Here is a 12,838-nt window from a genome sequence, read left to right as displayed (position 1 = left end):
GTAATTTGAGATGGTAATAGAGGAGGTCAACTTAAAATAGGATCAAGTGTCAAAAGAGTGTTACCCAGCTGCTATCTAATTTAAAGACAGTTCAAAAATGAAAAAAAGACGAATATAATGGCAATATTACTAACTTTACCTTCAAGTATCTCAAAAAGTACACAGTAATATTTCATGTAAATGTACAAGTTAATAGAGGAGATCAGATTTACATAGGACCAAGTGTCAAAAGAGTGTTACCCATCTGCTATCTGATTTAAAGAGAGTTCAAATATTGATAAAAGACACTTCAAATGATGATCAGTGCCTTTTTGGCTGTACAGCCCCTTTTACCGTAATACCCAACATAGAGGCGCATTTCCTTTTGAAATGCGGTCCACATGACCGCAGTGACAGCGTCGCCTCTTCTCTTGCGTTGGCAGCCCGTCTGTGCCAATCTGGTTCCACTGGTGCTGCGCGCGGACCAGCAGCAGGGAAGTCGGGAACGGAACAGGACCGGTAAGACAACGCGCTCTGCTGTCTGCTCGTTTGGTCACATCTGTGGACAATATGTCTGTCCCTGCAAAAGTTTGGATTTGACGGCTTTCAGGTTGGACAGTTTTGCGGAGTCCTGAAAGACGGGAGTAGATGAATCGTGTTGTGCTTTAAAGTTGTATTTTCGCTCGTCTATGAATTAACTGCGCGTGTGTTATGGATAAACACCATGGGATTTGAACGTTATGCGTAATTGCGCATCAGCAGCACCATACGTGTAATTCTGTACTTGTCCAAGAAAATACTTTTTAAATTGACAAAAAGAGGAATCTGGCAACATATACGAATAGATACACACAACCCATAAATGGGGGTGCTAATATATAAGGATTTTTCATTTGGTATCTCGTTAGTAAAAAAGAGTCAGCATTGGTATGATCTTGGCAACATTTGATTCAATGATGTACCCCGTCCTCCTCCATACAATCTGCCCTAATCTCCGTCTAATATCTTTCTTGATTGTTTGATTTTTAATGCACCCTTTTTTGTATTATTTTTTGTAATCATACCAAACATTTTTTTTTCTTCTATATGATGCCTTTGACAACAGAAAAAGTATTCAGGTGATGTTATTGATAGTTACCCTTAGTCAAATGTTGACATAATGCTGTGTGCTATATGACTAACTGGTGATTCAGGGTTTGTTGCCTTTTTAAAGTGGCCTCCAATTAGAGACGCCTGGGACGCTAGGCTGTGCTTTCCTGTTTCATGCATTAATTCCACACATTCACACACGCACTGAACAGCACTGGGACCGATAATGACAGATTTAACAGATTTCTGCTCAGAGAGACATTTTGACAAGTTTGAAACTGAAAAAATGTCATTTCACAAGAACGGAAAAGACAAGCAAGGGCGTGTTAGTCCACCCTCCTAAAGCGAGCAGGTCCACAGTAGAGCATTTATAACGTTCCCTTTTTATATCGTCTTTTCCATGGAAAACCTAATTTGCTGTAAACTCTGTGCTTAGTTGTTGTAACAAGTATAATGTATCATAAATCAAGTGGAATATCACAGGGTTGAACTAAAGAAATGTACATATTTGGCTCCTTTCTGTACTGACCATCTATGGACAGTGCCTTTTTGATCCCCCCCCCCCCCCCCCGCTAATGGCCCTGGAAAATAAATGCAATTTATCTTGCCGTTGCAATCCGTTTCGCACAGTACTTGTGTTTCTTTTATGTAAATCTTTTTGCCATATGATTTATTTATACATATTTTTATCCAAACTTGTGGAGGTATATAAGGAGGTGTTTTATCATGTTGTGAATTTGTCACGAGTTGTTTGGTTGTGGATTCTTTTGTGTCAGGAATACATCAACGTAATGGCATTCTGTGGAAATGTAAACCTGTTCTTAGTGAGAAACTATAAAAATCCCAGAGTACCATTGCAGATGCAATGTGTGCTTTCATTAAAAGCAGGTTTTGTTTCTTAGGGAAATGAGTATCTCTCTTCTTCCATAGAAACAAAATGTCTTTCTAACACTACCTCAGAGCCACCTAAATCTTCAAGGTGTGCCTGAGGTCAAATACTTTCATAGTGCATTTACTCTGCCATACATATTCCTTTCTGCTATTTTGTCTTTCTTATTGAGAGAGAATTGGGGTGTTCTGACTGAGGACCAATTTTAGTTTTCATAGGATTGTCTGTGTGAGAAGATACGTAAGTGTTGCTGATGGCAACATTGTGGCGAGGGGAGGAACGGTATGAATTTGACAAGAATTAATTCATTCATAATTCTTTATTTGGACCACCCCAGTGTTTCACAAAATCCCACCCACACATTACTTCTATTGCTAGAGTATGGAGATGACTATGAGAAAACACTATATAGCGAAACATCCGTACAAACTATTGCTGTTGGCAAAATGCGATGTGCGAAGTGTCTTCGTGCTTCTTGTGGTGCTCCGTGATGAAGACACTTGTTCATCTCACCGGGTCATTTGACAGAAAGGGGTCACTCTGAGGCTGCACTCTGCATTCTGCCCCTTTTGGGTATTGGACAGGCTCGCTTTTTGGAGATGGTTATCAGAGATTGTTAGTGTTACTTTGAAGGGAAGCTCATATGAAGGGGAAAACATTTACCCCAATGCCTGCGTGAAAAGTAAAGAGTGGACAATGACAGAGGTGAGAAATAAACCGAAAGAAAGAGTTAGAAGGCATAATTTAGGTACTAACGGAGCGAAGCATCCACATCCCAGCCCACATTTCTAGGGAGATGAGCCTAAAGCGTTTACAACAGAGTGTAAGAGTCTTCAGAGACGCATCGTGGTCATACGTGACCACGATGTGGGATAAAGCGCAACGTCTTACTCTCAACATCCCGACAAGATCCTTTTTGGTCACCGTACCGTTGCTCGGCTACCATAGGCTTACCTGAAGCCCGTACACATCACATGGACACACTTTACATTCGATTGAATGAGAAAATTTGTCCATACTTTCGATTGGTACTGTGTATATATACATTGTGTTTCAAGTGATTCACAAAAATGAATACAGAACATAGCCCTGACCCCACCCATCCCACTCCTCTGGATATATATGTAAATTGAAAGGTAAAAATTCTATATTTTTATTTCAATTGGCAAGGAGGACCAAATGAAGCAAACTGTAAATTGTCAAAAGTTTTAACACGCTATATGTGTTGTATCGCTGCATCCGAGCCTATGATTTTCTCTGGGGTTTTGCTTGTCTGCGGCTCAAGTGGCCCCTCTGTAGTGCTCTCACCCTCTTTTAGATCCTCCTCCTTTCTGCCGCTGTGAATCATCACCCGCTGAGCACAAGGTGACCAGCTCGCTCTCGCAGTGCAACACACCCAAAGATAGAGCCCGCATGGTCCAAGACTGAATTTTAAACATGTTTTGTTGACCTCTGTTGTTCCTCCACTCTCTGCCTCACTCTGTGTGTCTGTGTGTGTGTGTGTGTGTGTGTGTGTATTACAGAGCAGCACGGTGACCTTCAGTTGGATTCCATCAAAAGTTTTGTGCTAAAACTGTAACGTACTTTTCGGATTGCCAATACAAACACACAGCTAAGCTGGAGGACATCACTGTCCCGTCATGGCAGAACAGCTCTGTCACAGATGACGGTTGTCAATTCATTTTAAATATCACTCTCTTACAATAAATATTTGTATTTCGCAAGTGAAAGTCACCGATTAGTGATTTCTGCAGCATTTCACTGATTCTTTTGATAAGCTCAGGATGAATATAAAGAGTGTTTGCAGATTCTCACATTTCTCATCAATTCAGATGCTGTGCAACACATCACTTTAACAAGAAAGCTTGATACGTTCTATGTTTCTGGGGTGATGAGGAGTGGCGGGAGAAAGTCACAAGCTCTGCAAGGCTTTGCGTGACAGGTAAACTGAAAAGGGAAAATCTTAATAAAAAGGCATCAACGCTGGTTCCTCCGGCCACGCTGTCTCTCACTGTGGTGTCAGGCTGATCGCCAGAGAGGAAGCCCATCGACGCGCGAGTCCCTCCTTTGGCCTCAGTGCCCCGTGTGTGTGAAGCTTGATGTGGCGGGGACAGAGTCTGGGTGGAATGGGTGGGGGGGGGGGGGGCGGTCACAGATTCTGACAGATACACGAAGCCCGCCTCCGGGCATGCAGGCTGCCCTTGTTTTTTGTTCCGTGCCCCCCTCCCTCCTCGAGCCCCCTGCATGGCAGACTCTCATGTCCAATTGGAGGGACAGAGCACCGGGATACACTCCGCAGAGGCTGTTTGGGGAGCTCGGAGAAGTGCCCCCCGGAGGGGAGGCGGTGTATACACCTTCACACCTGTATTGTCATGGAAACCGGGGAATTAGCTGACTAACGTGCCATTTCTTATCTTCGAGGGTTTTCTGGTGTTGAGAAATCTTCAGTTTCAATTAACAGTTTGAGACAAGTATGTAGACTGAATAATGTGTATTTGTAGCTTATCATTTAGAAAGTTTTAACAGGCAAGTGGGACATTTCCTATTGACGATACAAACTTTGGCCTATGGGTTAATGAGGAGCATTCTTCGTTCAGTTCAAGGAGCTCTGGTATGGTAACGTCTCAAGATGCCTTCTACACCATGAAACAGGTTCCCGTCAGAGGAGACAGGAGACCAGGAGTCCAATCGTTCCACTTGAGCTTTATTTCCTATCATCGGATTCATTGTTATGAATTCTGTATCCTCATCATTAACAGCAGTCCGGCTCACCGCCATGAGCTGTGACTTTGAGGCCACTCACACCTGTATAACGACTCCCACTGACAGTGGGCCCAGTGTGGGACGCCACGTACTCCCCTACACAGACACGTCCGCGCACACAGTGGTGCGTTTATGCTCCCGCGCTGCCGGTGAATGGCGGCGCTCTGGCGTCAGACACTGGGTCAGTGTGTTGGGCCAGGTAAGCCTCCCCCGCCGCGCCGCACAACAACAACAAGCGCTAAATAGGCCGCTTGTTTGGGCCCCAACTGCACTCCGGCAGGAAGGGTGGCGGCTAAAATAATTAGATCAGAAACATGCAGTTATTGAGTGCTTTCATGAATATGCAGTTATTATGTGCGGTACTGTGTGTGTGTGTGTGTGTGTGTGTGGGGGGGGCATCTGGTATCCTCCTTTCCATGTATGTGTGTAGCTATGGTTAGATGCTTGACTTTTTTTTTTTTTCCACCAACCTTCCGTTTCACACTCACTCATTCATTCATTCAGTCAGGCCGAGGCCCAACACAACCAAAGTCTTTCAGTGGGGCTTCTGCCGGCGGAGCTGTCGAGGGTTAATTGCCTCGCTCAAGGGCATAATAGTCATCAATATTGGCAGTGGGGAGAACGCTGCTCATTTTGCTTTCTGTGTCAAGATTATTTATAGCCGCAAAGACTGTTTTCTCACTCTCGCACTGAGCTCTTGTCCAGGCGTTCCAAAATGATGAAAGCAGTGCCACAAAAAAACTATAAATAGTATAATTGTTTTGTTTATTTGCTAAATCTGAATGAATGTGATGGATTAGTTTAAGTAAAATGATTTAGCTGCCAGGGATTATTCTTTTCAGAATAAATCAATTTCAGAATTATCCTGCGCTGTGAAAAGTTTCGAATTCAATTTTCTATTCAAGCTTAATTTGTCCTCACCTTCCTCTGCCTCGACATCCTTTTCTTTTTTTCTCTAGTGAACAGTGGTTAAAGTTGTCTCCATGAGTCAGTTGCGACTGAATCTGAACAAACTCTTGACATTTCGTCACACTGAAAGTATATAAATAAAGCTCAGTATATAAATAAAGCTCGTAACAGAAATGAACATCATGTACCAAATGATGAATTATGAAAACATAAGCAGTAATCGGGCAAGACAGATATTCAGACTAATTATGTGTCCTCATTCTTGCATTCAGCTCTCCTGGCGAACATCTTTGAATTAAAGTTAGTCATTGACATCCAATGTGTATTATTGATGAAATCTTGTAAAATCTTTTTCTCTTCTAAGCGTTTTGTTTAACATGAAGCAGCATCTGCTCGTATCCCGCTTGGCAAACCTCCCTGATACCAGCTATCTGAGTCATTACAGGCCGCAGGAGGTGGCACCAAAGCTTCCTCCACCCGACCGAGCCACCAACCCTCCGCTTCGATCTCCCATCGATCAGGCGGGACAGACATCTAATCCATGTTGATCACAGCAACCTCCCCCCGGTCTGCAGGGCCGGATCCAAGGCACACACTCCTGTTGTAGCGCGTCTCTTATCGAACCGCTGAGGAGAGGAGGCTGGATATTGACGGGTGTGGCTCGGGTCACCCCAGATAGCCCCGTGGTGACGATGGGCTCGTGATGCCACTCCTGACGTCGCAGATGACTCGGAATCACGGATGTCTCCTCCTTTCATTCCGTTCCACCAGCTCCTCTCACTGAACTGGGGCTTAGTGAGACCGTGGTGGCCTGGCCTCTGATTAAAAGTCAGATTATCACCCTGTGACCATATTGTGTACGGGCTAAGCAGCTCTGGGAAACTGACCTTGTTTAGTCTTTCCACAGCCTCGGTATTCTTCCACAGTTTGTGCCGTTTATGAGTCTGCTTTTATGTATCTTCGTCCATCTCCCTCCTCATCAAAAGCTCAGGTGTGTGTGTGTGTGTGTGTGTGTGGATTATGCGCCTTTGTACTGTGCTTGGAGCCTCTTATCATCTGGGTCAAAGTGGTGGGCTGAAGGTGGGAGAGGAAAAGCAAGGGCAGCTCTCTGCTCTTCAAGATCCCACATTAAGCGGTTTACAATCCCTCTTAGCCGCGCCGCAGCCTAGACATCGGTCCTCAACTCACGTCGCTGACGCACACGTTGACTCACTGATCCACCAAATCGCTCCCGGTAACTACATTGATTCGCTTTTTCTCTCCAGTTTGACTTGTTCGGGGGAGTCTGTGCTTCGATACAGAGTTCAATGAGACTGTTTCTACCAGTGACTCATTTAAAAACTTCTTTTAATCAAATTCAGAATTTGGTTTATTTTTTTGTTTTATTCCAACACGAGTACCAGGCTGTGTTGCCTTAGTGGCACGGCGAAGCTATATCCCCATAGCGCTTCACTACATTAGTTTACTCTATCTTCCACCCCCAACTCAGCTCGAGCCATCACAAACACATGGCCTTGACAGCCACTATAATTGAACCATATATTTTTTTCCCTCAATAAAGAGGATAAGGTGAATCTTTCTGCCCTCCTTTTCTCGGAGCCGTTTTGCTGACAAAACAGAGGCTGATGGGGTTGGCTTTTTTTGTTACAATTGTTTTTTTTTTGTCACTGCTGTCTATCAGCGAGGGGGTACGGCAGAAGATAAAGAGAGGGCGGGAGTGGATGTTCCTGCTCCCTGTAGGAGACACACAGATTGTTCTGCCATGAGGAAGTTTTGTACTGGATCTGCAACCCAACCTCAGTGACTCGGTTTTAAGAAATAAGGCAGAGAAAAACTGAGAGAAAACACAGGAGAGAACATTTGAACCAGAGGGTCGCTCATCACTTCTTGTGCTCTTACTTTTCTTCCACATAAACAGTAAAAATAAATTGGAATTTAGTTGTTTTTCATCCGTTGCAAAATTTCCTTCTCTTGGATAAAAATGCCCATTTTAGTCTCACGTAAAGATTTATGCGACATTAGTAAATTGCAGGTCTAATTTAAGCCCTCCCCTCTTGGATTATTTGAGTTAGCGAGGCCTGAAAATGAATCAGGGCAGATAATTCATAGATATGACAAAACCATTAAATACTCAGACAAATGTAGTGCGTTAAGTGTTAACCATATATTTCAAACTGCCAATAGAAAAAGAAAATGCACCTCATGAAGCTATTTATAAAGAATAAATTATATGTATTCATGTAGACAGGCGGAAGAACAATTGTGTCGAATTTACTATGTGATTTTAAAGGCTATGTGCAAAATCTTTTGGAAATGAGCTCATGTAATATTTCCACTGCAAGCTTTGTCTCGTCCCGACTCAACTCCGCTCACTGTTAGTGCGAGTTCCTTTTGCTATTTGGTTTCACCAACTAACTTATTTAAAAGACAGACACGAGTGTGGTATTGATGTTATCCTCCAAATTTTCCACCAGAAAGGGAATAACTTTACTTCTCGAAATGTCGCGTCTCTACTTTGACGAGTTTGCATGAGCAACACTGAACAATGGGAACAACATGAATCCAGCAGGCATCCTTGCTGCATGCCATACCCCTCTTTAAATGCGTAGCGAAAAGTGTGGATAAAGAAGTTGTTCATTTATTTCCATAAAATACAGTTAATGCAATCTGAGGGTATTAGCAGCTTTACTGGTGCTTATTTATTTATGCAACCTTGTTACAACCTCTTGAGTACATTTGCATAACTCCTGCTGATGTAAACACATAGTAATTACCATTTTATAGCTAGCTGTTTGTCTCTGGAAATATATGCTTGGACGGAAGCCTTTCCTTTGAATGTGGAATAACTTGACTATTTAATCCAGTTTATACCCAACCAATTATTGTTAAAAGACTCAATTCAGAATGAAAAATATCAGCGGGGAACCACAAAATGAACAGTCGCTTTTTTCTTCTCACAGAATTTTCGCAGCACAGCCGTTGTGAGCAAAAAGGAAGGCTGTCCTTCACAGCATTTCATACGTTTGTGTGAAATCCTCCCGACAGCAGGATGTTTCTATAGAATGTACATAATTTGTTTTAATATCCCTAACACTGTAATCACTCATTGCTTTTTTTGGATGGCAAACCGCGGCCTGTATCAAGGCATTCCTCCTTCACTGTAAACGCTCTGTGCCACATGAACCCACAGGCCTCCTTTTGGCCTGGGCTCACATCTAACCCTAAAGGCACACAGTGAAAAAAGCTGCCTAGCAGGGAGACCGGTACCTCGCGAGGTTCGCAAAACACAGAGAGGAGCCCTGTTCCCCCGCTGGCCCGGGACCCGGCAGCACACTGGAGCCCTCAGAGGGATGAAGGCAGGACGACAGGTTCGGGTTTTGAGACATTAGAGCTCTGTATTTCTGTATTCAACTTGCACCTCCCTTTTCCTCCGGCACAGCCCTCCTTCTACACAACATCCCGTTTTCCCGCCCTTCCACAAATAAGCCTGAGACACCGAGCCCCAGAGTCTCGTCCGATTTTTTTTTTGCAGTGTGCTTTTTGGCCTGTTTTTATTGTCTTCTTTGGCCCACATCTCCCAGGCCCAAAAGCTCCGATCAGCCAGAGCCAGATTCCTCTTCACCTGTGACCTTAAGTCTCCTACCTACAGATTCATATTGGAGAGAGAGAGAAAGCAGGAAGTGAGAGGCTGGCCTTTTTTCAAAGAGATGAGTAAAGGGCCCTAAGGACGCCTGCGAGCCCTCACCTGTCTACATGCCAGGAGAGGTGTTTTATAAATGTCGTCCTCGATGGCCACTTTCTTTATGCTAAAAGCCTTCTCTCCCCGGTTGCTGTTTATGTTAATGACTTTAGTCATGGGTTTGAAGTGCCTCGATGATGAGCAGCTAGCCTAGAAACGTCTCTGACCTTGGCTCACTTTAGGGAAACGCTCTGGTTTCTGACTAATAGAGTATGCCCTATTCTTTCTCCCACAACATGCACCCAAAATAGCCCCGGCATGCCCCATTAAGCATCACTTTAATTCTTAACAAGGCAAACTATGTCCTTGGCACACATTAACTACTTCATTTAAATGTCAATCCCAATTAAAGAAGGACTAAGGAGACCGGTTATCCGTGAACGAGTGAACAATCGCTATCTGCTTGTAAGGGTTTGAAGTGCAACCTCAAACAATTTTTGGCTTCTCACCTGTTAAATTATAAATGGCTCCTGGGTACCATTTGTTATTGAATTTCACACTTTTATATTTATTTACTAAACACAATGGTTAACTCTTAGCCTGTAAAACAGTATGAGATAGTACTTCATATTTTTATTACCTTATAATCTTTTAGGGCTCTGAAGGATCTTTGTCAATTGAAAATACTGTTTGTCATCAGGGGACTGTTTAACTGGAAAGCCTATATTACAATGTGAGGGTTATTTTATGGGTTTGAAAGTTTTGGGTTATTACCAGGTGGTTCTACAGGGCGGGTCATTCTTGAAACAACACAACGGGTCGGACCCAAAAGCAATGTTGGAAAGGTTTGGGAGTCGGTCTGAGGCTGCTGCAGTACTTGGGCTCGTATGTGTCAAAACGGACGCGTTGTACCCCTCGCGTTTAGCCTGTCTCCGTTACTTCTTATGACCGTCGGGTCATACCCCAAGAAACCAGGGGAAAACCTCCACAACTGGCTACCGCCTCTTTCAACCCCTCCAGGCCGCAGCCTCCTCAGCTGTGCTCCCCCCTGCAGAGCCATGACGCCAGCACTATGCCTCAGCACAGAGCGGTGCCGGCCCAGGGGCCTGCATGCCAACGGACGTTTGCTGCCCCGAACGGAAGCACGCATTCGCCCCAATCCACTGCAGCGCCAGATGGATGGCAAGCAGGGACGAGGCTCGGTCCAAATTGCCTCCTGCAGCCGGGTCGCAGAGTCCCGCGGTATTGAGAGGCATCGGTGAGGTGATTTGGACGCACTCAGAGAGCGCTTGTACTGCTTTGTCAATATTGGTGCATTTTTCTCTATAAAGCGCTGCCTGCTTGCTGCGCCCCATCTGATAACAGGCAACGCATTGGTGGCTGACCGCCTAATGACGGTAGAGGTGCTCGTATGGGCACGAAGGCGTAGTGTTGTCATGGGGATGGTGTGTGGGCCTGTCCTCCACTGGAGTGAACCAGTGAGCGATGTTTGACTGCCCACCACCAAAAAGCTCAAAAAAAGAAAAAACCTCGCCACCCCACACATGCTTACATACATGGAGAATTACTCACATTGCAGCACAAGCAGTGGATAAATCACTGAGCTCCAGCATCTCGATGAGGAGGAGGGTGAAGTGGGGAAGGGGGTATCTAGATTGTTCCAGCCATATAGCGTGAGCAACAATGAATCACGGTGTTGCCTCGATTGTGATCAACACCCGTTGAAAATGACTCACTCTTGGAAAAGTACATCATTTACATTTCTGATTGTGTGCTATTATAATGCTAATGTGTTGCTCAGCGCCCAGCAGCCCACTGGAAAACACTTCATCATTCAGTCCTTCTATTTACAGCACCTCTTCTTTCTGTCTATATCTTGCTCTTTCAAACCCTTCACACACACACACACACACACACACACACACACACACACACACACACACAGCGATCTCTCCCCCTGTCCCACAGCCTCCTCTCCCGCCTTCTGCTCCCATGTCTCCCATTATGAGAGGAAATGAGGCGAGGTACTGATGCAAATATCTTGGACCCCTCGCTGCTCCCTGACTCGTCACCCATAGACAGAAACAAGGATGGAGGGCAGAAGAGGCGGAAAGGGAGGGAGGAATAGGTGGTTAGGCAATTAGACAGAAAAACAGACCTACACGAAACACGCGTCACGTGCTGCAACCGAAATGGAGTTTATCATCACGCAGAGAGCTTTCTCCGGCAGAGTATAAAAACAAAGGAAGCGTAAACAATAAAACACAGCATTATTTTTCACTTTGCCTCCCCGTCTTTGTCTTTTTGTGGTGTGGCTGTCCTATCATTCCACCCGCAGTGGTATTTCAGCAGTGCATTATTTTTTTTCTGCCTCCTGCTTCGTCCATCTCTAAAGCACTTCATTGCTTTGTTGATTATATTGTGAAGGGCTCAACATGGAAAGCTCCCTCCTTAAAAGCACACTTTGCTCTTGAGTAATATCATACTATGTTGGATTGCTTTGTGCTTTCATGGATAGCGGTGGTCTGAAGAAATGCATTGAGATGCATCTCAAAATGATACTTTTGCCTATTTCCATGCTAGGAACAGACGGGCGGCTATGGAGGAACACTCCACACATTCATTGTGATAAATCAGAGGCTGCTGTTACCGAAACCCAGTCGGGGTCTGAAAACGTTCCTTGAATCCTTTCCTTGGGAATGTTAAAGTCACTTCCCTTTTCACCCTTGTCTTTTATTTGAAAGCAATAGCAAATGTAAAAAAGGATCTCCTCAATCAAAGTGAATAAAAAAACAGAAATGCGGAAATTGTCCAAGTTGGACCTTCCTATTTGTGGTGAGTTTTAAACTAATAGGCTATTATGTCACCCTCTATGTCTGAAAGTTAAGCCAAAGCAGAATGGGCTTTTTTTTAGCATCTTTCTAGTGGGTGATGACACTAAATCATGGAGCTACTCCTCTGGTGCCAAAAAGACATCTCTGAGAAAATAACCCGTACTTCTCACTTGATGTTGTATACTTGATTCAGTGTAACTCATTAACAACTGCTAACATGAGGTCTTCTTCAATACGGCATGGTGTTCATTTTGTACAATATGGTCCGCTTTCCGATAAAACAAATGATGAAGCCATGTTTGCTTTAGAGTGTGATTGACAGGTCACTAATGCAGTTTTGTCTTAGAACTTTCCCCTTTTCTCAAATTGTTTTTCAGTTATGGAAGATAATTGTAATAGTTTTGGTTGCTTTAAGATGTCTTGTTCAGCGTTTGGTTTTCCTTACCCAAACCCTCTCATGTTAATTCCCTATATTAGCCATTTCAGCTAAAATCCCACACATCAACATTGTGGTGGCACAAGAGGTGAAGTCAAGGAATCAACAAAGTCAGCTCATCCTCTGGGGTCTGAAGGGGTTGTTGAGATATTTCACAAATGAAATGTAATCGTTGGCGTGCTGGTGGCGTTAATTAAGATGTCAGCAGGAAGGCTCATCTTAACTTTTTCATATTCTGCCGTTATGTCAATGCCATGTGA

General features: G+C 44.1%; 1 protein-coding gene across 1 annotated transcript in view; it reads left to right on the top strand.

The window, feature by feature from the left end:
• The first annotated feature begins 402 nt into the window (after nt 1-402).
• The window catches only part of znf385c (zinc finger protein 385C), a 95,689-nt gene continuing 83,253 nt past the window's right edge, over nt 403-12,838 (top strand). The window contains exon 1 of the mRNA XM_037476791.2: nt 403-498. The gene's annotated coding sequence lies outside the window, so the exon portion shown is untranslated. The remainder of the gene's footprint in view (nt 499-12,838) is intronic.

Source organism: Pungitius pungitius, chromosome 12 (genome assembly GCF_949316345.1).
Source record: "Pungitius pungitius chromosome 12, fPunPun2.1, whole genome shotgun sequence".
NCBI lineage: Eukaryota > Metazoa > Chordata > Actinopteri > Perciformes > Gasterosteidae > Pungitius > Pungitius pungitius.
The sequence above is the reverse complement of the archived record's forward strand: the minus strand, read 5'-3'. Positions and strand labels throughout refer to the sequence as shown.